The following is a 27,905-nucleotide window of genomic DNA, read 5'->3' on the forward strand; positions in this document are numbered from 1 at the left end:
CAGCACAGATTCATGCCGCGTGGATTGGTGCAAGTATTTCCCAGTGTGATCCTGATGTGCTGGACCCCGGGTTGGGTCAAGTGGGTCAGTATTTAATGTTGGTGCCTCGAAAGTCCATGAGAGGGTCTCCCTCCTGCTCACACTAAACCCTTTGACCCAGACACCCCATCACGTCCCGAACAGTGACCATTACATCAGGCCACCATCAAACCCCAATTTCAGAGTCGTTGTCCCCGTCAGAGACCCCCCCCCATCGGAGACTCCCATATCAGTGAACCCCCCCATCAGAGACCCCCCTTCAGAGACCCCCCTTCAGAGACTCCCCTATCAGAGATCCCCCCATCAGAGACTCCCATGTCAGTGACCCCCATTTCAGAGACCCCCAAATCAGAGACCCCATTTCAGAAACACCACCACCCCGCCCCTCTCAACAATCACCCCTGCCTGGAAACTAACATTCTGGGCAGAAACAGTGATAAATCACTGCCTTTTCACTGACCGTAAGAAGTCTTACAACACCAGGTTAATGTCCAACAGGTTTGTTTCAAACACTAGCTTTCGGAGCACTGCTCCTTCCTCAGGTAAATGGCGAGGTATGTTCCAGAAACATTTATAGAGACAAAGTCAGAGATGCTGGACAATGCTTGGAATGCGAGCATTTGCAGGTAATCAAATCATTACAGATCCAGAGAGAGGGATAATCACAGGTTAAAGAGGTGCGAATTGTCTCAAGCCAGGACAATTGGTAGGATTTTGTAAATCCAGGCCAGATGGTGGGGGGTGAATGTAATGCGACATGAATCCAAGATCCCGGTTGAGGCCGCACTCATGCGTGCGGAACTTTCCAGCCCCTTACACCTGCTGCCTCAGACTGAAGTGTTGAAAGTAGCAGCTGTCACTTCATAGAAAACCCAAACAGATCACAAAGCTTTAAACCTCCTCATCCTTTGATCTGTGAAGCTTCGATTCACTGTCAAAGTTTTTAGTAGGCTGTAATTAACAGGATAATAGCTTCCAGACAGGCAGGTGTCTGGATTATTTATTCCCATTTCCCCTCATGCTTGACTGCATCTCAAGTACCCTGTTTTGAAGCTAGCCACAATGGTTATAAACATCTAGCTGTGATTGATAGGTCCTCACCACATCAAAATAAGTTAAGTTCTCTACTGAAAAAATGAGGAATTGAAAGTAGCTATCTCCCAGAATGGAAATGCCCACCCCAGCTCAACAGACCCACTCCAGCTCAACAGACCCACTCCAGCTCAACAGACCCCCCCCCAGCTCAACAGACCCCCCCCCAGCTCAAAGACCCCCCCCACCCCCAGCTCAACATACCCACCCCAGCTCAACAGACCCACCCCAGCTCAACAGACCCACCCCAGCTCAACAGACCCACCCCAGCTCAACAGACCCCTCCCCAGCTCAACAGACCCACCCCAGCTCAACAGACCCACCCCAGCTCAACATACCCACCCCAGCTCAACAGACCCACCCCAGCTCAACAGACCCCTCCCCAGCTCAACATACCCACCCGAGCTCAACATACCCACCCGGGCTCAACATACCCACCCCAGCTCAACATACCCACCCCAGCTCAACATACCCACCCCAGCTCAACATACCCACCCTTGACAATTCTCACAGTGGGCGGGCGGTTCAAGAAAATAGACCCATTGTCATCATTTCATTCCATTTTCCTTCCGAAACACAGAAATGCTTTCCCTGGGAGGTGCCGGAATGACTGTAGATATCGGAGAGCTGTGCCTTGAGTCTGTGTCAAAGTTTCAAATGTTTGTTTCTGTCTTCATTTCATTTTTCATTTTCTTGAACCGTTACATTGGAATTGAATTCATTCAGGTCAATTCACTTCAGCTGATATTGTTGTATTTCATCATTAACAATAAAACAATAAACTGCTTTCTCAATGAATCAATGATTTTATTTTGCTGTTTAAATTACAATGTATATCTTCAGTTGAGACAAATTCGATGTGGTCCATTAATGGTCTTCACCCACAAAGTAGAGTCACTTCAGTAATTAAACTGAAACCAGTTACAGCTTCACTGTTGCCCAACGAAGATTGATGGCGGCTGGAAAAAGAAAGAGTATTTTAGTGTTCTCTTATTCAACAATGATGTTTCAATATCACATCAGTCGCATAAAAGTAATCTACTGATATATTGGGATTTAAAAACTATAATTGTGCATAATGTGTATGTACAATCCGGAGGGTGGCCTACGGAACCGTGGATGCTGGGCCCCTCCCCCTCTCCCAGACCAGGGGTGACCCCCCACCCCCCTCCCCCTCGATGGCACCCAGTCCTGCCGCGGAGGCCCGCCCCCCCAACCCCACCCACCAACCTCATCCCGCCAACCCCACTCCCCACAACCCCAGTGCCCCAGCCCCGCCCTCCCCAACCCCACCCCCCCCCCTCGATGGCACCCAGTCCTGCTGAGCAGGCCGGCCCCCCCCTCAATCCTCCCGCCCCCACTCTCCCGAACACTGGGCGGCAGATGCAGAGCCCCCCAGGCTACATGCCCAATTTCGAAGATGGCTACTCCTCTCCTCCGATCCCCGCAGTAGCCATTGCACTAACTTCCCTTTTATAAATAGGTGTGCTAAAGAATGCCGGCCTGACCTCCCGTTGGGGTTGGATTGGATTGGATTTGTTTGTCACGTGTACCGAGGTACAGTGAAAAGTATTTTTCTGCGAGCAGCTCAACGGATCGTTCAGTACATGGGAAGAAAAGGGAATTAAACAAAATTCAAGAAAATACATAATAGGGCAACACAAGGTATACAATGTAACTACATAAGCACCGGCATCGGGCGAAGCATACAGGGGTGTAGTGTTAATGAGGTCAGTCAATAAGAGGGTCATTTAGGAGTCTGGTGACAGTGGGGAAGAAGCTATTTTTGCCTCTGTGTGTGCGTGTTCTCAGACTTCTGTATCTCCTGCCCGATGGAAGAAGTCGGTCAGCTCTCGGGAGGCCGTTAGAAAGGATGTCTGGGCTTTTAATGATATAGAAATTGCCGTCAATTGGTGTTAATTGGAACTTCACCATGACTAGGTAGGAGTGGGTCAGCACGGATCCCAATTTCGGGCTCTCATTTCCAAACCGACTCACACGGATACAATAGAGCGCAAAGCGACCAATGTTTAACTAACTTGCTGGAGTTTTCTGAGGAGTTAGCAGAAAGGGTCGATGAGGGTAATGCTGTTGATGTGATGTACATGGACTTTCAAAGGGCATTTGATACAGAGTCGCACAACAGACGTGTGAGAAACGTTATAGCTCATAGAATAAAGAGACAGCAGCAACGTGGATGCAAAATTGACTGATAATAGGAAGCAGAGAGTAATGGTTAGTGGATAATTTTCAGGCTGGAGGAAGGTTTGTTGTGGAGTTTCTGAGCAGTTGGTATTGGCACCCTTGTTTTTCCTGATACATGTTAATGATCGAGATCTTGATGTGCAGGAGACAACTTAAATGTTTGTGGATGATACGAAACCTGGAAGCATTGTCAACTGTGAGGAGGCCATAGACAAGTTAGTGATGTGGACAGATCGGTGGTAGATGATGTTCAATGTGGAGAATTGTGAGGTGCTGCATTTTGTAGGAAGAACGTGGAATACAATACAAAATCAGGAGTAAAATTCTTAAAGGGTTCTGGAGCAGAGAGACCTGGGTGGCAGGGCTGGTGCAGAGAGCAGGAAATAAAGTATATAATATTCTGGGCTTTATTAATAATGAGTTAGAGGACAAGACCAAGGATGTTAAGCTGAAATTATACAAGACACGAGTTAGATCTCAGCTGGAATATTGTGCACAGTTCTGGGGGCCACATTATAGGAAGGATGTGAACACATTGGAGAGAGTGCAGAGGAGGTTGACAGGAATGGTTCTGGGATGAGAAACGTCAGTGATGAGGAGAGATTGGAGAGGATGGGACTGGGCTCCTTGGAGAGAATAAGGCTAAGACGAGATTTGATAGAGATGTTCAAAATCATGAGGGGGCTGGACAGAGTAGACGGGGAGAAACTGTTGCTGCTCATAAAAGGATCAAGAAGGAGAGGGCACAGAGGAAAAGGAATTTGCAAAAGAAGCAAATGTGATTTGAGAACAAACGTTTTCACACAAGGAGTAGTTCAGGTCTGGAATGCGCTGCCTGGGATTGTGATGGTGGCAGGTTCAATAGAGGCATTCAAGAGAGCATGAGATAGAATTCCTACAGTGCAGAAGGAGGCCATTCGGCCCATCAGGTCCGCACCGACCCTCTGAAAGAGCACCCTACCTAGGCCCTCACCACCAACCTCTCTCCGAAACCCCACAACCTCAGATAACTTGTACATTGGACACTAAGGGGTAATTTATCATGGCCAGTCCACCTTACCTGCACATATATGGACTGTGAGAGAGAGAGTCCGGAGCACCTGGAGGAAACCCACGCAGACACGGGGAGAAAGCGCAAACAGACAGACAGTCACCCAAGGCCAGAATTGAACCCGGGTCCCTGGCACTGTGAGGCAGCTGTGCTAACCATTGTGCCATCATTGAAAGAATGTAGAAACAATGTGCAGGGGTTCAGGGAAAAGACAGGGGAATGGCAGTAAGCCATGATACTCGTTTCGAGAGCTGTGCTGAAATGATAGGACAAATAGCTTCCTTCTACATCAGAACAATTCTGTGATTCTGAGTCAGCAAACCTACCTCTGGTCTCTCATTGGGGCCAATTGCAACATTTACAGGAAGGATCAAAGACGAGTCCAGAGACACAATTCTTCAGGTAGGTCACTCCATCGTCACATTGATAAAATTTGCTCTTGTCCTTTGGATCAGGGTAGATACCATTAGATTTGCCAGCACAGAAACCACTACCGCCACCTCCACCACCACCTCCACCACCCCCACCACTAGGGGCCTGAGTAGGAGGAACAGCCGGCTTCAGTGTTGTTTTAGATGGAACACAACCTAGAAGGAAATAAAATTCACTATTTCATTGCCTGTTTCAAAGTAAATAGCAAAGAAAGATAAACATTGTGAAGTCAACGGCTCTGGGGCACTAAAACCCCTCAGGTAGAAGTCAATTCATTCCAGTATCAGGAATGAGCTGTTTGGAAACCCAGTTGAACAAGAGATACTGAGGAAATCTTGTAACTGCAGTCTAATTGATGGTGACAAATCTTGAATTGCGATTTTATTATTGTTTTATTTTCAGGCAGGTTGCACAAAATATTATTAAGCTTGATAAATTTGTATTGCAATATGTTATCCTTTTAAAACGCACAATAATGCAAAGCATATCTTCAAATTATTTAGCCATCAGTGCAGACTGGATGTAGCTGCGAAAGCAGATTCTTGACTAAGCCTGTTAATATTTTAATGAAGATGTCCCTGGAGATATGAAGCAACAGTGCTAACCACTATGCTACTGTGCCGCCCCCATAATATCGGAGGGGAGACGTTGGTGTAGTGGCATTGTTGCAGCACTTGCAATCCAGAGACCCAGGCTAATGGTCTGGGGACCTGCATTTGGGCCCAGACCCACAGCAATGTGGTTGACTCTTAAATGTCCTCAGGGATGGGCAACAAATGCTGGGCACAGCCCAGCGACGCCCACATCCCACGAACAAATAAACAAACTCTGTTGTTGGGTGGGTGCACGGGATTGTGTGTTTGTATGTTGGGGAATGACTGGTGAGACATTTGCATTGTCTAAACAAAAAACAGTTTATTAGATTTAACTGAACAATATACAGATATACATGCGTGTGAAGCTACAAACATTCTCACCCTCAACTACTCGCCATTGTAGCATCATCTCTTGTATCATCATTATGGCCAGTGCTCTTTATGTAGCCTCCCTTTCAAATTCAAACTCTTCAATATGAGCTATAACCAACTCAGTACTGGGACAAAGAGAGGAATCAGCTCACCCTGCATAACAACATGGACCGCTATTCTACTGTGTGTCACACCCGGTTTTAGCAACTTTATGCTTGTGGATGCTGAGAAATATTCAATTAGTCACATTTCCCAGCTTCTCACAATAATCAAATTAATATAATTTAAATAGCCCAAATATTATATTATAATAATATAATATTTATATTGTAGTAATTATTAGTTGCTGTCCATGCTGACTTTGTGACAGAAACAATTAATCAGCTCCAAGTGTAAAGAATCCTGATATCTACCTGTAGAAATTCCAAGTCCAGTGTGCAGCGCATTAATGAGCGGATACGGCCCTTGGTTGCAGAAAGCACCAGAGAAATCATCCATAGCGAGGGTCCACACCATAGCTCCTCCAAAGTTGTTCTTCGTCAGCCACTCCGCCTGAAAGACATTGTTTACAATTTTCATTCAAAAACCCTTGCTTGCAATTGACGTTTACCTCAAATATAAGACCATAAGACCATGAGGCATAAGAGCAGAATTAGGCCACTCGGCCCATCGAGTCTGCTCTGCCATTCAATCATGGCTGATATTTCCTCATCACCATTCTCCTGCCTTCTCCCCATAACCCCTGGTCCCCTTATTAATCAAGATCCTATCTATCTCTGTCTCAAAGACACTCAGTGATTTGGCCTCCACAGCCTTCTGCTGCAAAGAGTTCCACAGATTCACCACCCTCTGGCTGAAGAAATTCCTCCTCATCTCTGTTTTAAAGGATCGTCCCTTTAGTCTGAGATGGTGTCCTTTGGTTCAAGTTTTTCCTATAAGTGGAAACATCCTCTCCACGTCCACTCTATCCAGGCCTCGCAGTAACCTGTAAGTTTCAATAAGATCCCCCCTCATTCTTCTAAACTCCAACAAGTACAGACCCAGAGTCCTCAAGCGTTCCTCATACGAAAAGCTCTTCATTCCAGGGATCATTCTTGTGAACCTCCTCTGGACCCTTTCCAAGGCCAGCACATCCTTCCTTAGATACGGGGCCCAAAATTGCTCACAATACTCCCAATGGGGTCTGACCAGAGTCTTATACAGCCTCAGAAGCACATCTCTGGTCTTGTATTCTAGCCCTCTTGACATGAATACTAACATGGCATTTGCCTTCCTAACTGCCGACTGAACCTGCACGTTAACCTTAAGAGAATCGTGAACAAGGACTCCCAAGTCTCTCTGTGCTTCTGATTTCCTAAGCATTTCCCCAATTCGAAAATAGTCTATGCCTAAATTCCTCCTTCCAAAGTGCATAACCTGACACTTTTCCACATTGCATTTCATTTGCCACTTCATTGCCCACTCTCCTAGTCTGTCCAAATCCTTCTGCAGCCCCCCCTGCTTCCTCAATACTACCTGTCCCTCTACCAATCTTTGTATCACCTGCAAACTTAGCAACAGTGCCTTCAGTTCCTTCTTCCAGATCATTAATGTATATTGTGAAAAGTTGTGGTCCCAGCACAGACCCCTGAGGCACACCACTAGTCACCAGCTGCCATCCTGAAAATGACCCTTTTATCCCCACTCTCTGCCTTCTGCCAGTCAGCCAATCCTCTATCCATGCCAGGATCTTACCCTTAACACCATGGGCTCTTAAACTTATTTAACAGTCTCCTATACGTCACCTTCTCAAAGGCTTTCTGGGAATCTAAATAAATCATGTCCACTGGTTCTCCTTTGTCTAACTTCCTTGTTACCTCCTCAAAAAACTCTAACTGATTTGTCAGACAAAGCCATGCTGACTCAGTCCTATTTAACCATACACTTCCAAGTACTTTGCGATCTCAACTTTAATAACTAACTCTAAAGTCTTACCAATGACCGAAGTCAGGCTAACCAGCCTATAATTTCCCATCTTTTGCCTCACTCTCTTCTTAAACTTTCCAGTCCTCTGGGACCCTTCCTGCATCCAGTGATTCCTGAAAGATCATCACCAATGCCTCCACAATTTCCTCAGCTATCTCTTTTAGAAACCTGGGGTGTAGTCCATCCGGTCCAGGTGACTTATACACCTTCAGACCTTTCAGTTTCCCCAGAACCTTCTCCTCAGTGATGGTCACTGCACTCACCTCTGCCCCCTGGTTCTCCTGGAGCTCTGGCATCCCACTGGTGTCTTCCACCGTGAAGACTGATGCAAAGTAACTATTCAGTTCCTCTGCCAATTCTTTGTTTCCTATTATTACTTCTCCAGCCACATTTTCCAGTGGTCCAATGTCTATTTTTGCCTCTCACTTACCTTTTATATATTGAAAAAAAATCACTTATGCTCCCCGGGTCTATGTTGGGACTTAGTGTTTCCTGATATATATTAATGATGTACAGGGCACAGTTTCAGGTCCAAAAGGCCACAGGCAAGTTGGGGGATGGACAGACGGATCCTCCATCCAGTGGGGGGCTTACCGGCTTTACCTGCGGATACGGCCGCAGAATGGCCACGTCCTTTGCTGCGCATGTGCCGTGCAAAATGGCGCAGGCCACCTGCAGACCCAGCCTGTCAAAAACTGCACCCCTGTAACCCCCCTCGCCACCCCCGGACCACCCCCCACCAGTCGTCCCCGCCAAAGTCGCCCCCTGTCAGCAGACGGCTCTCCCCGACTGTGGCGGCCCTGGACACAGTCCGCAGCCGCCGCGCGAGGTCCCCGAACGTTGTGAGGACACACGTCAGGGACTCGGCCCATTGGGGGCGGAGCATCGGGGGAGGGCCTCAGGTGAGGCCTCAAGGCGGGTTTAGCTCGGTGGGCTAGGCAGCTGGTTTGTGATGCAGAACAAACCCAGCAGCGCGTGTTCAATTCCCATATCAGCTTACCCGATCAGACACCGCAATGTGGCGACTAAGGGCTTTTCACAGTAACTTCTTCTTGTGACAATAAAAGGTTACTATTATTATCTATTATGACATCCTGAGGCTGCCCCAAGGGTTTTTGAGGGGGAGGAGCATCGTAAAAACGGCGCCACCTCCGATTCCAGCGTAAAAGTGGATTCTCCGGCAGATAACAGCGTCAGCATTCGGAGAATCCCACCCATGGAATTCAATAGAAATTAATGGACACATCTTTGATAAGGCTGCAGGGGGAGAGAGACAGCAGTGTACATGTGCTTCAATCATTGAATGTGGTAGGAAAGGTTGAGAATGGATGAAATGAGAAACGCAGACAGTGTCCTGGGCTTTATTAACAGGGGCAGAGAGTACAAGAACAAGAAGGTGATGCTGAACTTGCATAAATCGCTAGTTTGGCCTTAGCTGGAATATTGAGTTCAGTTCTGGACACCATACTCCAGGGAGGACTTGAAGGCATTCGAGGATGCTGAAACGATTAACAAGAAAGGTTCCAGCAAAGAGGAAGTTCAGATCTGAAGGAGAGGTTTGAGAAAAGAATGCTGAAGGAAAATGTCTTCCAAAAGGGAAAAAATATATTGAGACACTTAAAATCAGGACGGATCTGGGCAGAATAGAGGGGGAAACGACCCATTCATGAAATGATCAAACTTTAGAAGTCACGGGTTGAAAATAATTTGGAAAAAAGCAGAAGTGATTTGTGGCAAAACCTTTTTCAAGCAGTGAGTGGTTTGGGTGTGGAAGGTAGTGTCATCTTACCTACAAAGAGGTACGTTGACACAAGTATGAATTTCCCCCAGCACTCCTGCGTAAGAAACTGCACCAAAAATAAAAATGGTGATCAAAACCCACCAAAGACGTTTCTCATCCATAACGCAAAGTCCAACAATTGTGTGTGTATAATGGTGTAATGTAGTTACTCAATTGATCAATATACCAACAAGATTCCAATGCTGATTGTCACAGACTGCGTGTAGATTAACACAAATATTGCACCAAACCAAACAATAAATAATGCCAAACATCGGTTTAACAAAGATACCTTGGCTGCAAAGCTTTTCACGTTGTCATACCCAATCCAGGTTTTGGCATTATAAGCATATGGAACCATCTGTGGAGCATCCCATGCTGAAGTGCCAGTTTTCAAAAATGAGCAGATCTGTGAGAAGAGTGAGACATTAGGATTCAAATCATCAGCGGACACAAATGGGCAGTGATTTGCGATGCTCTCAATGTACACTGAGCATCATTTCCAATTCATATATCATTCATCTTTTATCCAGCTATCATTTTCTCTCAATTGCACGCTTCAAACTGGGAAACTTCTTTATTGCTGTTGAACAAATGTTTTTATTCAGAAATAGAAAACGGCACGTTTCCAATCTGTGGCACTGCAGGAGACAAAGAAGATCTGGGCATTACTCAGGATCATGATAAAGCGATTGATTCGAGGAATAGCATCAACACCAGCTTCCTTACCCTTCCAATGATCTGGAAATCAGGCACAGGTTGTCACACACCCTACTCAGGATTACCTCTACTACTTAAACACAAAAAATTGAGTTTTCTGTAGGGAGGGAGGTTGAGGATGTAAAATGTGATATCCTCCATTTCACCTCCTTGTGTATTTCCCAAGACTGACAACAATGATCAGAGTAAGACAGTCAAACACCTCCTGCTGATGGAGGCTGTGACATTGTGTCTCTGATTATCAGACTGTGATGACACACGTTTCAGCTCCTGGTAGCTAAGCTGGGCGATGCCATGTGTTGTGAAGCTGGCTGAGGCAGTGCGATCTTCATACACGGGACAGATGATCAGATAGAGGCATCCTGGGTAAGGATGTCAGAATGCACGGCCTGTTTTAACACTGGGCATTCATTTTTAAAATATGTTGGAACATGTTACTTAATCTGCCTGAGGACGTTCCTATGATTGAGGTAATTTCTCACAGTAAAGTTTGGATTTGTTGGGGTGTAGAACTCAATACTTGGTTAATTTGTATTTGCAAATAAAACATTTCATGGAATAACGAATCTGCACCAGTCTTAATACCTCATAATAAGCCAATGTTCCAGTCGCTCTGGTGTACTTCCCAGGTGGTCCAGGCCCTCCAGATGGGGCTCCAACACCATGTTCGGATGTGGTCAGCCTGAAGGTGTGGCCATATGTAGCGAATCCAATATTCAGTTTATCTGAGGGAACTCCCTGACTTTTCCAGTAATTCATTGTAAATTCCTACAGAAAACAAACATGAAAGTATCTGCTGGAAAGGCATTGTGACACGTCATGTTTCAGACAGTTAGCCATTGGAAGTAATAAATATGATTCATTTCTATTTTTGTGAACACTTACCACATTAAAATGGATGTTGGCGTAGCTTTTGTCATTTGGAAGAGGGAAAAGAGGACTATTTTCTCCAGTGACAATATTCCCAGATCCAAAGAAATCGTCATCACATTGTAAAAGTCCAAGTATCTGTGTTGGAAGAGATGAGTTATACAGATATCCTTTTCACTAAAATAACTGGTAATTGTCTAACAAACCCTGACAATTACTACCCGCGTGGCAGACACACAGGGGGCGGCCATGGCGGGTGCTCCCGGGGCAAGGGGAAACCCCAGAGCGCAGAGACCCGACCGCATGGGGAGCAGCGATAGTGGCCATCCTGGACGGCCCCCTAACAAAGGGAAACCCCGGAGGGCAGGGGCGCGTCCATCAGATAAGTATGGTTAATCCCACAGGAACGAGGGGGCAGAAGCCCCCCACCAGGATAGTCACCTGGAACGTAAGGGGACTTAACAGCCCAGCAAAGAGATCCAGAGTCCTCACCCACCTCAGAAATATGAGGGCCGACATAGTCTTCCTCCAAGAGACGCACCTGAGGGAGCAGGACCAACTGCGGGTAAGAAAGGGCTGGGTGGGACAAACCTACCATTCCTGCTATGGAACAAGGGCCAGGGGGGTGGCGATCCTGATCGGCAAGAGGACAATGTTTAGGGCGACAAAGACGGTTACAGACCCAGGGGGGGCGGTATGTCATGGTCAGCGGTGCCCTGGATGGGGCACCTGTAGTTCTAGTCAACGTGTACGCGCCCAACTGGGACGACACGAGTTTCATCAAAAAGACCATGGCAGAAATCCCGGACATAGCGACGCATCGACTAATCATGGGGGGGACTTCAACTGTGTACAGGATCGAAAGATGGACAGATCAAACCCCAAAACGGGGAAAACCTCAAGCATGGCAAGGGAACTCAGTCACTTTATGGAGCAGATGGGAGTGGTGGACCCCTGGAGGTTCGCCCACCCGGGGGAGAAGGAATTCTCCTTCTTCTCCCCAGTACACAACGTATACACCAGAATTGACTTCTTTGTGGTGGGAAAAACGGTGCTTCCGCGAATAGACAAAGTGGAATACTCCGCAATTGTGGTATCAGACCACGCTCCACACTACATGGACGTGCGGCTAGAGACGGGAAGGGCCCAGCGCCCCACATGGAGGTTGGACAATGGCAAATCAGGGGTACCGGAGGCACGTTAGAAACAGAACCAGAGAAGATTAACAAAACCTTCAAGGCCTTCTACCAAGAGCTGTACTCAGAGCCCCCAAGGGGGGAGGCTGGGATGAAACTGTTCCTTGATGGACTGGACATTCCAGTCGTGGGGGAGGGCAGAAAATGGGGTTGGAAGCACCACTAGCACTGGGAGAGATCATGGACAGCATTAGCTCCATGTAGATGGGGAAGGCGCCGGGACCAGACGGATTCCCGGCGGACTTCCACAAAAGATTCGCAACAGCGCTGGCCGGCACCTGCAGGAGATGTTCACAGACTCGCGAGCTAGGGGCACACTGCCACTCACGTTAGCACAGGCCTCAATCTTGCTGAAACCTAAGAAAGACAAAGACCCAATGGAATGTGGGTCACACAGACCCATATCTCTGCTGAACGCAGACGCCAAAATACTGGCCAAAATCCTAGCCAAAAGGCTGGAAGACTGTGTACCTGAGGTGGTCACAGAGGACCAGGCATGCTTCGTCAAAGGTAGACAGCTCCTATACAACGCTCCCATGGCAAGCGTACGGACCAACAATACCAACTCCCAATACTTCCAGCTGCACAGGGGCACCAGACAAGGATGCCCACCGAACCCGCTGCTGTTCACCCTAGCGATCGATCCGCTAACTATCGCGTACCGAGCAGCAAAAAGCTGGAGGGGGATCCGAAGGGGCGGCAGGGAGCACAGAGTCTCACTCAATGCAGATGACCTGCTCCTCTACATCTCGGACCCACAGAGCAGCATGGACGGAATCATCGGGCTCCTGAAAAAGTTTGGAGCCTTCTCCAATCCCGATACTGCGATACTGCCTCTTTCACGGCAGCCTCCACGCCCCCTCCCGGGACACGATTCTGCTCCCCGGTCGGGGCTAGCATCGTAGCCCCGTGAACTCCGGCATCGCAGGCTTAACGAATTTCGCTAAGCCCGCGCGCCAAAGTTAGCGACGGCTGACACATATGATGACGTCAGCCGCGCATGTGCGGATTGGACGACTCCAACCCGCGCATGCGTGGATGACGTAATCCGCGCATATGCGACAGACCCACGCATGCGCGACCCGTAATGCCCCTCAGCCGCCCCGCGGACTTATCCTGCGGGGCGGCGGAGGAACAAAGAGTGGGCGGGAATCGGACCCGCTGCCCGCGATCGGCGCCCACCGATCGCGGGCCCATGCCACCCTTGGCACTGCCATGGTGCGGCCGTGCCAATCGGTGGCATGGTTGTGCAGAACGGCACTTTGCGGCCGTTTTCACGAACTTGTATAGCAGGTGTATTAAAAATCGTGAAAACGGCCGTAAAGGCCTTGGAAATCGGCCCATCGGCCAGGGGGGAATCGCTGCTCGCCGTAAAAAAAACGGCGAGCAGCGACTCGTGTCGGTGGGTGGGCGTGGGGGGGGGGGGGGGAGAATAGCGGGAGGGCGTCGGACCAGCGTCGCCGTAAAAAATTTGCGCCGCCCGCTATTCTCCGCCCCGTCGTGAGTGCGGAGAATCGCGCCCTATTTTTTTTAAACCCTGACAATTAAAACAATTGAAAATACAAAAGGGCCTTGCATTTCTCGAGGATCTTTTATGATCTCAATATGTCCCAAAGCAGTTCACAGATGATGAATTATATTCAACACGCCATCACGGTCACATTGAGATCAATGGCCAATTAGATTGATTTGATGCTATTGTTGGGGAATAAATGTTCAGCAGAACTCTGGGGGAACTCTTCCTTGAATAATGCCATGGAGCCTTTGTCATCTGGTTAAGAATCAGGACTTCATTTCACCATCACATCCGAGAGACGGCAGTGCTGCCCTCCCTCTGTATGGCACTGAGTGTTAACTAATACACTGTAATTCACTTGTGGCTTGAGAGCACAATGGCCTGACTCAGGGCCAAGAGTGAGTCAGTGCAAAGGCCTTTGTGTGTTTCTCGAGTGCATTCAAACGTGTCAAGCTCTTTTTAGAAGCCAGCTCCCAGTTTATTCTGGAAAATCTGAGACTAATGAAAGTTCCCGGACACTAACAGCCGAACCCTGCCCAAGTTGCGAGCTTTGAAATGGCCAACGCTTATCTGATACAAACAAGAGCTTTGTTTAGATTTCTAATCAGACTCATTCACCCATTGTCAAACCTAAAGAGAATGATTCTGGATCAATGGGTGGAACCATTGACACTCAGGGTCAACCACGTGCCTCTCTATTACACCATCCCCACGGCTTCCCTGTCTCCGGAATGCAGCAGGGACCAGAATGGACGTAGGAAATATATTCTCCGCAGAGCAAACTGCAGCAGAATCTGTCATTTTTACATCACAATCCAACTGATGAGAGAAGAGATTCTCCATTCAGGGGTCAAGGAGTGACAGACAAGATTATTGAAGAGTGGGATTCGAAATGCATGGACACTTCTTTTATAACGCAGAAATGTCTACTTTAGAAAAGTAAAATGTTCTCCTTGTTTCCTGAGTAATATTGTTTTCTCAATGAAAACCATAAGAAACATTTCTGAATATCTGGGCAGCATCTCTCTGCTGTTTTGGGGCTTTGGTGAGAGATTATTAGTTGGTGCAGCTGTGGCTACAGAACTCCAAAATACCTCATTGACTGGGAATATCTTTGGAATACTCTATAGCTGGGAAAGGCGATACATCATTCAAATTTGTTTTCTTGTTGTTGCCCTGCTTTTCATATTTTACCCTTCATTGAAAGAAAGGAGCATTTGTCCAGCTTGCGCAGCATCACCCAGCTTCTGAATACAGCTTAACCGTGGCATTCCCGGTCACTAAACAAACTATTAAATCCACAACCAAACAAGAAACAAAGCTCAGACTCGAGTTCATCAATTGAACCTCTCTCTCGTCATCGCCCCTATATTCTGTCCGTGTGACTAACATCGATACTTACTTTCCAAGTTCAGCAACCTCATAACTCTGTTCAACGATACCCATTCCAGCAGCAACAGCAGCTGAGAGCAACATTTGGGGCTGTCCAGAAGATTTCGCCTCGGCTTCAAAAGCTGCCACCATTTCCTAGAAATTAAAAATTAATCACATTTCTCTTAACAACAGATCCTCCCGAAATGGGGTTCAAACACAGACTAAAGAGTTGCTCAGCTTCAAAAAATGTACCCACGGGTAAGTGACATATAATAATTTACTTCATCGTAAAATATAGTAAGAAGTCTTACAACACCAGGTTAAAGAGCAACAGGTTTATTTGGAATCACCTGATAAAGGAGCTACGCTCTGAAAGCCAGTGATTCCAAATAATCTGTTGGCCATTGACCTGGTGTTGTAAGACTTCTTACTGTGCCCACCCCAGCCCAACGCCGGCCTCTCCACATCTTAAAATATAGTCAGAGGTAGGACCAGAGTTAAATGGAACCTTAATCAATAGCTGCTATTAGACAGTAACCAACGCAGTGCTGAATGAGGAGGCCATTAAGTTATTTTCTTCCGTCAATTCATATATTTCATATTTAAATATTCCTGTGGTATTTTTAAAGGTTAGTCTGGTAGACCACAAAGTTGCAAACAAACAGGAGTTTTGTTGGAAAGGTGTTTATTCTTCCAGCAGTTAGGATTGACTGCTCGTGGGGGTGGCACGCGGCACAGTGGTTAGCATTGCTGCCTCACGGCGCTGAGGAACCGGGTTCAAATCCCGGCCCTGGGTCACTGACCGTGTGGAGTTTGCACATTCTCCCCGTGTCTGCGTGGGTTTCACATCCACAACCCAAAGATGTGAGGGTTAGGTGGATTGGCCATGCTAAATTGCCCTGTACTTGAAAAATGCATTATTTGGGAACTCTAAATTTATTTTTAAAAAAAGATGCGCTGCTCGTTTGCCCATGCAAAGGGTCCATGACATCATCTATACGTCATATAGACCAGGCTCTTAAAGTGACCCTGTTTGAACTAGGAACAAACATGAATATACATCATTCTCCTCCCCCTTTACATTAGAGGATCCTGCAATAAAACACAATATAATGTCAACAATCAAAATTTACAATATGAACAATTAGTGAGCAAAATAGTCAATAAGTTAGCCCATTATTGCAGGATGATAAAAAGTGGATCGATGTGTTGGATTCCATTCTCCTTCAAATGATTTGTTAATTCTTGCTAAATGAACTCTGGCCCATTGTCGCCAACAGGTTGTTCAGGGAAACCAAATCTTGCAGAATTCTCAACCAGTCTTTCTATTATTCTCTCCAAGGATGTAGTCTTCATATTGGATAGTTCGGGTCTTCAGATAACATATGACTTCAACTCTGAGTTTGCTCCTGCAGTTTTGCCGCGAAATGAAAATCGCTTATTGTCACAAGTAGGCTTAAATGATGTTACTGTGAAAAGCCCCTAGTTTCCACATTCCGGCGCCTGTTCGGGGAGGCTGCTATGGGAATTGAACCGCACTGCTGGCCTGCCTTGGTCTGCTTTCAAAGCCAGCTCTTTAGCCCAGTGTGCTAAACCAGCCCCAATATGCACCCTGTCCATAATATCTCTCAGTAGTGGATTATTTCTGGGATACTTCTTAACTTGTCCAGCAGTTACAGGATTGTTGTAGACTTCTTTGAAATAGAAAATATTACCACTCAAACTACTCATTGACGACTCGTTAGGTAATCAGGAGAGCCCATCAGCGTTCCCATGGATATTTGATTAATGATATTTTATCGTGTATACTGACAACAGCAATGTCCATTTCTGCATCTAGCTCACTATTACAGATGGAATTCCGGTGGGCAGCCCAAGAATTGTTATCAGTGGTTGATGATCCGTTGGTATAGGTATTGGTGAAAAAGTTTGGAAAATGATGCCGAGAGCTTCCTTCTCTATCTGTGGATAATTCATTTCTGCTTTGTTCAAGGATCTTGATCCAAACGCTATTGGCTTCTCTTCACCATTGGGCATTATGTGAGAAACCACTGCCCCCACCCCATGAGGTGATGAGTCATACGCGCCAGTTACACGGGTAACTTTGAATCACAGTATCTCCTCAGCTGGTACGAAGACCTTCGCGCACTGATCTACCCAATCACGTTTCCTGTTTTGACATGATAAATTATGTTAAGATTTGAGATTAGGGACAAATCTTCAATTAAAGTTTAATCAGCCCAACAATGATTGAAGTTGATTTATGTTTTGAGGTGCAGGTGCCTCAGCTATAACTGTTTACTTTTGAAGGTGATTTGTGCAGTTCCTTTGCATCTATGACGTGCCCCAGGTGTTCAATAGAAGATTTGAAGAATTCACATTTATCCATCGGTACTCAGAGTCCGTAATCTTCTAGTCTCTGGAGTGGAGCATCTACATTTTGACGATGCTCTTCTTCATGGGGCTGGTTTAGCACAGGGCTAAAGAGCTGGCTTTGAAAGCAGACCGCGAAGAATAAAGGGATTAAGGGTTATGGTGTTCGGGCCGGAAAGTGGAGCTGAGTCCACAAAAGATCAGCCATGATCTCATTGAATGGAGGAGCAGGCTTGAGGGGCCAGATGGCCTACTCCTGCTCCTAGTTCTTATGTTCTTATGTTCTAAGGCAGGCCAGCAGCTCGGTTCAATTCCCGTACCAGCCTCCTCGAACAGGCGCCGGAATGTGGTGACTAGGGGCTTTTTACATTAACTTCATTTGAAACCTACTTGTGACAATAAGCAATTTTCATTTAATTTCGTTTTCATTTCTTTCCAGTAACTAAGATATTGGGCGTGATTCACCCAAAAAGTGCCCAAGTCCGGTTTGGGTGCGTTTGGTGGGATGTCTCTCTGTGGCTGCAGTATCGAGTTGACACCGCTATTCAATGGTTCTTTGTGGGCCTTGGGTAGTTTCTCCTCATCGAGGCCAAACTTCGAAAGTTTTCCTGCACCGAGGAGCTGAGCTCACCAGCAGGACCGACTCCTGCCAGATCTGGGAAGCATTTTGAATGGCTGCCCTGATCGACACCTCCCCCTTTTCAAAACCCCTGCTTTCAGGAACCACCCTTCACTCCTCCCAAATAGTTTTTGTCCCCTCAACCACCCTCCCCCCCAACCCCTCTTTCATGGGCATAAACCCCCCCCAGCCCCAACCCCTGGCAGTGCAAACCAGGCATCCAGGTACCTTGGCACTGCCACCAAGAGACTCTGGAAATGCCCTAACATCCTGACAGAGCCAACCAGACACCCAGTGCCACGGTGTCCATGTCCCAGAGGGAGTGCCCAGGTACTACCATACACGGTGCCTGACCACCCAGCAACTCTAATGGCCTGAGAGACCTTCTGAGGTGAGCCGTGAGGTGTTTAGCACGATTGGCTAAAAGCACCAGTTCTAAACTATTGTTGCAGGGTACTTGCTACTCACTGCGCTCCCTGTACTGTTCCAGATCATTCTGGGCAGAGCATGTAGCGAGCTTCTTTTTGATGGTTTCTACCGCTATTTGGCACCCCTCCATCGCCAGCTTTGGTGCCGCTATTTGGCACCCCTCCATCACCAGCTTTGGTGCCGCTATTTGGCACCCCTCCATCACCAGCTTTGGTACCGCTATTTGGCACCCCTCCATCGCCAGCTTTGGTGCAGCAAAGTTTTTAGCTTCTTAGTCATTTTCGGATGTCTGTGCACGGATCAACGGTTTGTCTATATTATTTGTTTCTTCTCCGGGTGCCTGTCTGCGTGGTTCCAATCTTCTTGTCGCCACTTTTCTTTGCGGCATCTTTAAAGGATAGGTTTGCCGACCACAAAGGTACAAACCACAAGAGCTTTATTGGAAAGGTGTTTACTCTACAGGCTGTTGGGTTAGATTGCCCGTTTGCCCGCGCAAATGGTCAATGACATCAGCAATTGGTCATGTGATAGGACTCTTACCGTGACCTTGTTCCAACTAGGAACTTACATGAATACACAATAGTTTCATTTTATCTTCCACAATTTTGAGAAATGTTCTTTTCAAACTGTCTTTCTCTGTAAGAACAATTGGTTAGGTCTCAGATCAGCCATAACCTCATTGAATAGTGAAACAGGCCAAGCGCTCAATGACCCGTGCCTGTTCCTATGTTCCAGGTCCTTAATGAAGATCTTGGAAGGAAATTTCAATTTGCTAACAGTTTTGAAAGATGCTTTATTTTAGCTACGAGATGAAGTATCCTGTTAAATATATTTGGTCCTACCTGTGCTAACACGGTGAAGAGATGTTTGTTTCGTGACTCAGGATATTCCCAGTCAATATCCAAACCATCAAACCCGTAATTGCGCAGAAAGCTAATCACAGATGTTATGAAAGTTTGGCGATTTTCTTGCGTGGAAACCATGGCGGAGAACCTAGAGGAGAGGACAATGTTAAACAAGGTCAGCACTGTTGTATTTTGATTGCAGGAATTATCACTTGTATTTTTTACAATTTCAAAGTAGACAAATCAGCTGTGATATGGTGCTGTATTGTTGCTGCTCTCGATATTCCATTGCATCAATCTTCACTGGGTGTCTTTACCTAAATTGTGTCTTTGTAAAAATTATGCATTTGTTCTAGTCAAATATCATCTGATAAATAATGTTTGAATAATGTTTTACAGACAGATGAACATAGTCACATTATGTTCATTAACAGACAATCTTTATATTTATCTAAAACTACCCGGTTATCATTTCCAAATCTATCCCTTTGACCTTAGCGTGATTTACATTATGGGAAATGGGAAAATAAAGCACGTTTCGCCCAACACGATAATAAAATATTTTAATCTTACTTCTGAGTTCCAAAGTTCCAGCCTCCAATGGACAGGAGCGTTTTAAGGTTTTGATTTCTGTTGAACAAATTAACAAATTGTTCTTTTATATTACGGAACACAAGCAAATGCATTTATTCACACAACAGGAACCACTAAAAACCATATTGTCCTAATCTTTTACTGCTTTCTCATTCTGGTGCTAAACTTTAATTGAACTGAAATACATTAGTGCAGAAAATACATTTCTCATGATGTGCGCCAGGGAAGGGGACATTGGGTTAAAGAGGGGATATGGACATTGCTATTGTTGCCAGCTGCAATTGTACTTGGTCAAATGTTCGAGAAGCTCTTGTGGAGCAATGCCACTGTGTCTGAACAAAATGTAGCAAAGCTCAAATACCCAAGGAATTTAACAACAGGGATGGGAAAACACTCACTACTGGGCTTCAATAATGGGGAGTGGTGCCAATGTTGTGAAAATATTGAACACCCACTGATTGCTGCTTGTTGGGATCTCTCTCACTCTGAGTTATTGCACAGAATGGAAATTCCAGCTCCCTCACAGCCCAGTGTTTCTGCACACGCACTGGTTTCTGCACACGCACTGGTTTCTGCACACGCACTGGTTTTAATATTTAATGGAACATGAAAATGACCTGAAACTGGGTGGCACAGTGGCACAGTGGTTAGCACTGCCACCTCACAACTCCAGGGACCCGGGCTCAATTCCGGCCTCGGGTGACTGTCTGTGTGGAGTTTGCACTTTCTCCCCGTGTCTCCGTGGGTTTCCTCCAGGTGCTCCGGGTTCCTCCCACAATCCAAAGATGTGCGGGTTAGGTGAATTGGCCATGCTAAATTGTCCCTTCGTGACCAAGAGGTTAGGTTAGGGGTGGTTACTGGGTTGAAGGGATAGGGTGGGGGCCTGACCCGAGGTAGGGTACGCTTTCAGAGGATTGGGACAGACTCAATAGGCCAAATGGCCTCCTTCTGCCCTGTCGTGATTCGATGTGATTCTATGATTCGATATTAAGCATTGCAGATAAATTCTCAATAATAATAGAAAAATATTACTTGTTCTTAAGGCTGTTGAATGAGTGGTAGAGAGTCAGATCATTTGCATCTAAGTTGGTGATTTTATTGTCCTTCATCCCAGCAAAAGCGTAGATCAGATGTGTGCACAAGCAGGGATCCAAATCATCGACCTTGTACTTCCCCTCTCCTGGTCTATACTGAGCCCAGCTTGTAAAGTAACAAACCAGTCTGTGGGCGGAGCCTGAGAGTGAGGGAAAGGGAAAATCAGGACTGAGCTTCTACTCATTACACATCATTAAAAATAGCTTAAAAAGCACAAAGACTCACCCAGCTCCAGGCACGCCAACAAGACCACCGCTGGAATAAAGAATATAGGGTACGTGTTAAAATTCACAGCAAAATGTGCTGAAAGGGTTAAGGGTTCACAATGATGAGTGAATAGAAACATTAAGAATCGATCCTTGATCAAACTCTTTTCCTCACCCATTTGCTGCCCTTTAGTGACATCATCGACAGACATGCGGTCAGGATTTCCATGTACATTGATAACACCCGGCTCGACATCATCAACACCCTCCCCTCCTCTGACTCTGTCCTGTCAGATTGTTTTTCCAACAATCAGTTTGAGATGAACCATAAGGACACAATACTCCAGGCGTGGCCTCACCAACACCCTATACAATTGCAGTAAAGCATCTCTAATCTTCTGCTGAAATCCTCTCGCTATGGTGTGGCAAGGTGGCAGCAAATGGCACCGCTGCCTCCCATGTCAGGGACTCAGGTTCAATTCTGACCTTGGTTGACTGTGTGGAGCCTGCACATTTTCTCCATGTCTGTCTGGGTTAGGGTGCTTATTCAGAGGGCCAGTACAAACCCAATGGGCCGAATGGCCTCCTTCTGCACTGTAGATATTCTATGATTCTATGAAAGCCAATATACCATTTGCCTGCTTTACTGCCCACTGTACCCGCATTCTTACTTACAGCAACTGACTGATGCACGAGGACACCAAGGTCTCGCTGAGTATCCGCCTCTCTCAATTTACACCCATTCAAATAATAATCTGCCTTCCTATATTTGCTACCGAATGGGTAACCTCACATTTATCCACATTGAACTGCATCTGCCAGCCTTTGTGCGCACTCACTCAGCCTGTCCAAAACATGCAAATTATTGACGCAAAACAATTGAAATGACAAATAACAGAAAATATTCTAGAGCAATCATCTTTAAGAAGGATCAAGATTAAACCCTGCAGACAGAACATTTTTGAAATGCACCTGAAAATGTTAGAATGATATTAAGAATTCCATAAATTTCAAATGTTGCGCTCTGAAATTGATGTGAATATTAACAGTCCAACTGTCTGACAAAAAAATAAGAAGTCATAGCACAATTATCCATATAAATTGTTGATGATTATTCATAGGAGTATTTCAGTCAATTGAACAGATATCGAAATGTCAATCAACCTTCTGACTGCATCCTTGAGAAGGAAACCTTCTGGGACAAATCACATTGCAATCACAAACATGGCTGCATGGCATTCCTTTGCTAATTTCACTGCTGAATCTTAAGCAGGCTCGTGCTATTTCAAAAAATGCCAACCAAAGTAATTTCTTGCAGTTATACTGCTGTCACCCACAATAATCTAACTCTATTTAATTTCATCAACTTCACCATTGGTTGAAAACAGAAGCAGGTAAATCTGACAATTAACATGGAACACGATTTCTCCCCGTCCTACATGTATTTTGATGTAATTTTGGATCACAACACAAACATACAAATGCATGTCACTGACAAAGAGCATTTCCCGGGACAACAGCAGGAGGGTAAGTGACAGGATAGATTCCCTCTCTTTAATGGTTAGCACAACTGCCTCATGGCGCTGAAGTCCCAGGTTCGATCCCGGCCCTGGGTCATTGTCCGTGTGGAGTTTGCACATTCTCCCCGTGTCTGCGTGGGTTTCACCCCCACAACCCAAAAATGTGCAGGGTAGGTGGATTGGCCATGCTAAATTGCCCCTTAATTGGAAAAAAATAATTGGGTAATCTAAATTTTTTTTAAAAATTGTACTTTGGCATCACGCACCTAATCTGAACAGATTAATAAAGACACACCAACTCACTCTCACAATGCTTTCAAGAGTTCACCCAGACACACTGTTCGGATCCTGGGTGAGAATCCAACTATTTGCAATTTGCAAAACTGTGAGAAAATGTTATTGTACCACAAGAGTGATAACACAGAACCGTTTTACGTTAAAACAAACTTTAATTTAAACACAGAATTGACCGCATTATCGAGAAGTTACCTTCACAGTTACCAATTACAACAGCTCTGACTAAAAGAGAAAACCTTAACTTGCTTCCTAAACCTGCCACTATATTCCAATTAAGCAAACCAATATATTTCAAATGCCACTCATGAATAAAGTAAACAATCAGGTTTTTACTTGTTTTTCTCTGTGCAGACTCTTTGGAGAGAAACATTTCAGGAACAAACTCAAACACCTCTGTTCAAACGACAGTTCGATATCAGTGAACTAGGTGGGTTTTTACAACAATTCGCAATGGTTTCATGGTCCTCATTAGAATTTTAATTCTAGAGTTTTATTGAATTCAGATTTTACCATCTGCCATGGTGGGATTTGAACCTGGGTCCCCAGAGCATGACCCTGGTCTCTGGATTATAGTCCAGCGGCAATACCACTCCGCCACTGCCTCCCCAAGATGGCCCTAGACTTGTTTAGGCAGGAACAATCGCAATACCCCTCAGAGATTATATACCCCCAGGGGCTTGAGGAAACCACGCAGGCACGGGGAGAAAGTGAGAATACCACACAGTCACCGAAGGCTGGAATCAAACCCGGGTCCTTGGCATGTGAGGCAGCAGTGCTAACCACTGTGACCCCATGTCAGCCTGGAAGTTTCTTTCTCTCTTACCTGCCTGGAATTCTCTCCCCTCCTTTCTTTCCTGTGTTTCTCTCTCTCTTTCTCCCGGAATTCTCATTCCTCTTTTTCCATTCTTCTCTGTCTCCTTTTTTCCTCTTTTTTGCTTGAAATTCCGGCTTTCGTTTCTGTTGCTCCATCTGTATCTTTGCTGATGCTGCCCTGTCCGTTTCCGATTCCATACCCACCTGCTGTTCTTCCGCTTCAATTGGAATGTAACTGGTCAGAGGTTTGAGGATTTGTGTATTTCCAGCTTTTGGACAGAAATTCACTTCTACATGTCCAGCTCCCCAACTCCTCAATGGAAAAGGTTTTTAAAGTATCCCAAGGCAATCTTTTCCATGAACGCACTATCCACACATGTGAACAGGTTAGCTATTCAGTTCTGGAACCCACAAGAAAACCTTAAGGAAGATTTCAAGTATTTCCAGGAATCAGTTTGATTTCCCGCTTCCAATTCGCATTATCCATGAAACCAGAGAGAGGTGGGAGGTGGTAGAATGGCTCCGCCCCCCCCCCCCCCCCCCCACCCTCCCCCTCCTTCCCAACGTCCCTTAGTTAACTGTTTCAGAGTTGGATTGGATTGGATTTGTTTATTGTCACGTGTACCGAGGTACAGTGAAAAGTATTTTTCTGCGAGCAGCTCAACAGATCATTCAGTACATGGAAAGAAAAGGGAATAAAAGAGAATACATAATAGGGCAACACAAGGTACACAATGTAACTACATAAGCATTGGCATCGGATGAAGCATACAGGGTGTAGTGTTAATGAGGTCAGTCAATAAGAGGGTCATTTAGGTGTCTGGTGACAGTGGGGAAGAAGCTGTTTTTGAGTCTGTTCATGCCTGTTTTCCAACTTCTGTATCTCCTGCCCGATGGAAGAAGTTGGAAGAGTGAGTAAGCCGGGTGGGAGGGATCCTTGATTATGCTGCCCACTTTCCTCAGGCAGCGGGAGGTGTAGATGGAGTCAATGGATGGGAGGCGGGTTTGTGTGATGGACTGGGCGGTGTTCACGACTCTCTGAAGTTCCTTGCGGTCCTGGGCCGAGCAGTTGCCATACCAGGCTGTGATGCAGCCCGATAGGATGCTCTCTATAGTGCATCTGTAAAGGTTGGTACGGGTTAATGTGGACATGCCGAATTTCCTTAGTTTCCTGAGGAAGTATAGGCGCTGTTGTGTTTTCTTGGTGATAGTGTCGACGTGGGTGGACCAGGACAGATTGTTGGAGACATGCACCCTTAGGAATTTGAAACTGTTAACCATCTCCACCTCGGCCCCGTTGATGCTGACAGGGGTGTGTACAGTACTTTGCTTCCTGAAGTCAATGACCAGCTCTTTAGTTTTGCCGGCATTGAGGAAGAGATTGTTGTCGTTACACCACTCCACTAGGTTCTCTATCTCCCTCAATGTTTCAATGTTGTGTCTTTAAAAGGCTCACAGACTGGTTTTCTTTCAAACTGGAAAAGAATTTCTTCAATTGTCACTCACACTGGCATTCAAAATTCAGGCACACACATGCACACATTAGTTTCAATGAGAGCAGGCACAGCTAATTGCTTAAAAATGTCCAAAAAAGCCAATTCTACCCAGATCCTGGAGATTGAGGGTCTGAATGGTTTCAGACCGAACTTAATGGCCTTTCCTGATTCTGCATCAGAACAACTCTAAGATGTTCCTGGACAATTTCCATCTTTACTTCTGCTGTCAGCAACTGTTGTGTTAATATTTAAGATGCTGTCTGCAGTTTGTGACTAGTCAAAGGAACAGGTAGCGGACAGGTTTGTAGGAGAGCTTGAGAGAGAGCGAAACAGAGAGAGAGAGAGAGAGACAGAGAGAGAGGCAGAGAGAGACAGAGAGGGAGAGAGAAAGAGAGAGAGAGACAGAGACCGAGAGACAGGGAGAGAGAGAGAGACAGACACAGAAAGAGACAGAGAGAGAGAGAGAGAGAGAGAAAGAGAGAGAGAAAGAGAGAGAGAAAGAGAGAGAGACAGGCAGAGAAAGAGAGACAGAGAGAGAAAGACAGAGAGAGAGAAAGAGAGACAGAGAGAGAGAAAGAGTGACAGAGAGAGAGAAAGACAGAGAAAGAGAAAGAGAGACAGAGAGAGAAAGACAGAGAAAGAGAAAGAGAGACAGAGAGAGAGAGAGAGGCAGAGAGAGACACAGAGAGAGAGAGACAGAGAGACAGCGAGAGAGGCAGAAAGAGACAGGGACAGATAGACAGAGATAGAGAAAGAGAGACAGAGAGAGAGAGACAGAGAGAGACAGGGACAAACAGACAGATAAAGAAAGAGAGACAGAGAGTCAGAGATAGAGAAAGAGAGGCAGAGAGAGACAGAGAGGCAGAGAGAGAGAGAGATTGTGAAAGAGAGACAAAAAGAGAGAGGGAGACAGAGACAGAGAGAGAGTCCAGAGCGAGAGAGACACAGAAACAGACAGTGAGAGCGACAGAGAGAGAGAGAGAGAGAGAGAGGCAGAGAGAGACAGGGACAGATAGACAGAGATAGACAAAGAGAGCCAGAGAGAGAGAGAGAGAAAGAGAGACAGAAAGAGAGACAGAGCGAGGCAGAGAGAGACAGTGACAGGGACAGAGATAGAGAAAGAGAGACAGAGAGGGAGAGGGAGAGGCAGAGAGAAAGAGACAGAGAGAGAGAGAGAGAGACAGAGACAGAGAAAAAGAGACAGAGATAGAGAAAGAGAGAGAGACAGAGAGAGAGAGAAAGAGAGAGAGACAGGCAGAGAAAGAGAAAGGGAGACAGAGAGAGAAAGAGTGACAGAGAGAGAGAGAGAGAGACAGAGAAAGAGAAAGAGAGACAGAGAGAGAGAAAGAGTGACAGAGAGAGAGAGAGAGAAAGACAGAGAAAGAGAAAGAGAGACAGAGAGACACAGAGAGAGAGAGAGGCAGAGAGAGACACAGAGAGAGAGAGACAGAAAGAGACAGGGACAGATAGACAGAGATAGAGAAAGAGAGACAGAGAGAGACAGAGAGAGACAGGGACAAACAGACAGATAAAGAAAGAGTGACAGAGAGTCAGAGATAGAGAAAGAGAGGCAGAGAGAGACAGAGAGGCAGAGAGAGAGAGATTGTGAAAGAGAGACAAAAAGAGAGAGGGAGACAGAGACAGAGAGAGAGTCCAGAGCGAGAGAGACACAGAAACAGACAGTGAGAGAGACAGAGAGAGAGAGACAGAGAGAGACAGAGAGAGGCAGACAGAGACAGGGACAGATAGACAGAGATAGAGAAAGAGAGCCAGAGAGAGAGAGAGAAAGAGAGGCAGAAAGAGAGACAGAGCGAGGCAGAGAGAGACAGTGAAAGGGACAGAGATAGAGAAAGAGAGACAGACAGAGAGAGGGAGAGGCAGAGAGAAAGAGACAGAGAGAGAGAGAGAGAGAGAGAGAGACAGAGACAGAGAAAAAGAGACAGAGATAGAGAAAGAGAGACAGAGACACAGAGAGAGAGAGAGAGGGAGAGGCAGAGAGAAAGAGACAGAGATAGAGAAAGATAGACAGAGACAGAGAAAAAGAGATAGAGAAAGAGAGACAGGGAGAGACAGATAGAGAGATAGAGACAGACAAACAGATAGGCCAGAGCCAGAGATAGAGAGACAGACAGTGAGAGGGACAGAGAGAGAGAGAGAGCGAGAGACAGTCAGACAGACGGAGAGGGAGAGAGAGACAGAGAGAGAGAGAAAGAGACAGAGGGAGAAAGGGAGACAACGTATAGGCTACGTTCAACCCCTCAATAAATAAAGTAATTTTTGATACAAACCATGGTTCTAAACAATATCAAAGGTATTGAAATTGTAAAACGGGCTTACCTGTTGCAAGCAGAAACTTTGCCATCTTGCAGCTGGTGTGTTGTGAGCATCAATTCTCTCTTTTATACACTGA

General features: G+C 46.0%; 1 pseudogene; it reads right to left on the bottom strand.

The window, feature by feature from the left end:
• Positions 1 to 1,917: 1,917 nt before the first annotated feature.
• LOC119978667 lies at positions 1,918 to 27,905 on the bottom strand (annotated as a pseudogene).

This window comes from Scyliorhinus canicula, chromosome 15 (assembly GCF_902713615.1).
Source record: "Scyliorhinus canicula chromosome 15, sScyCan1.1, whole genome shotgun sequence".
Lineage (NCBI taxonomy): Eukaryota > Metazoa > Chordata > Chondrichthyes > Carcharhiniformes > Scyliorhinidae > Scyliorhinus > Scyliorhinus canicula.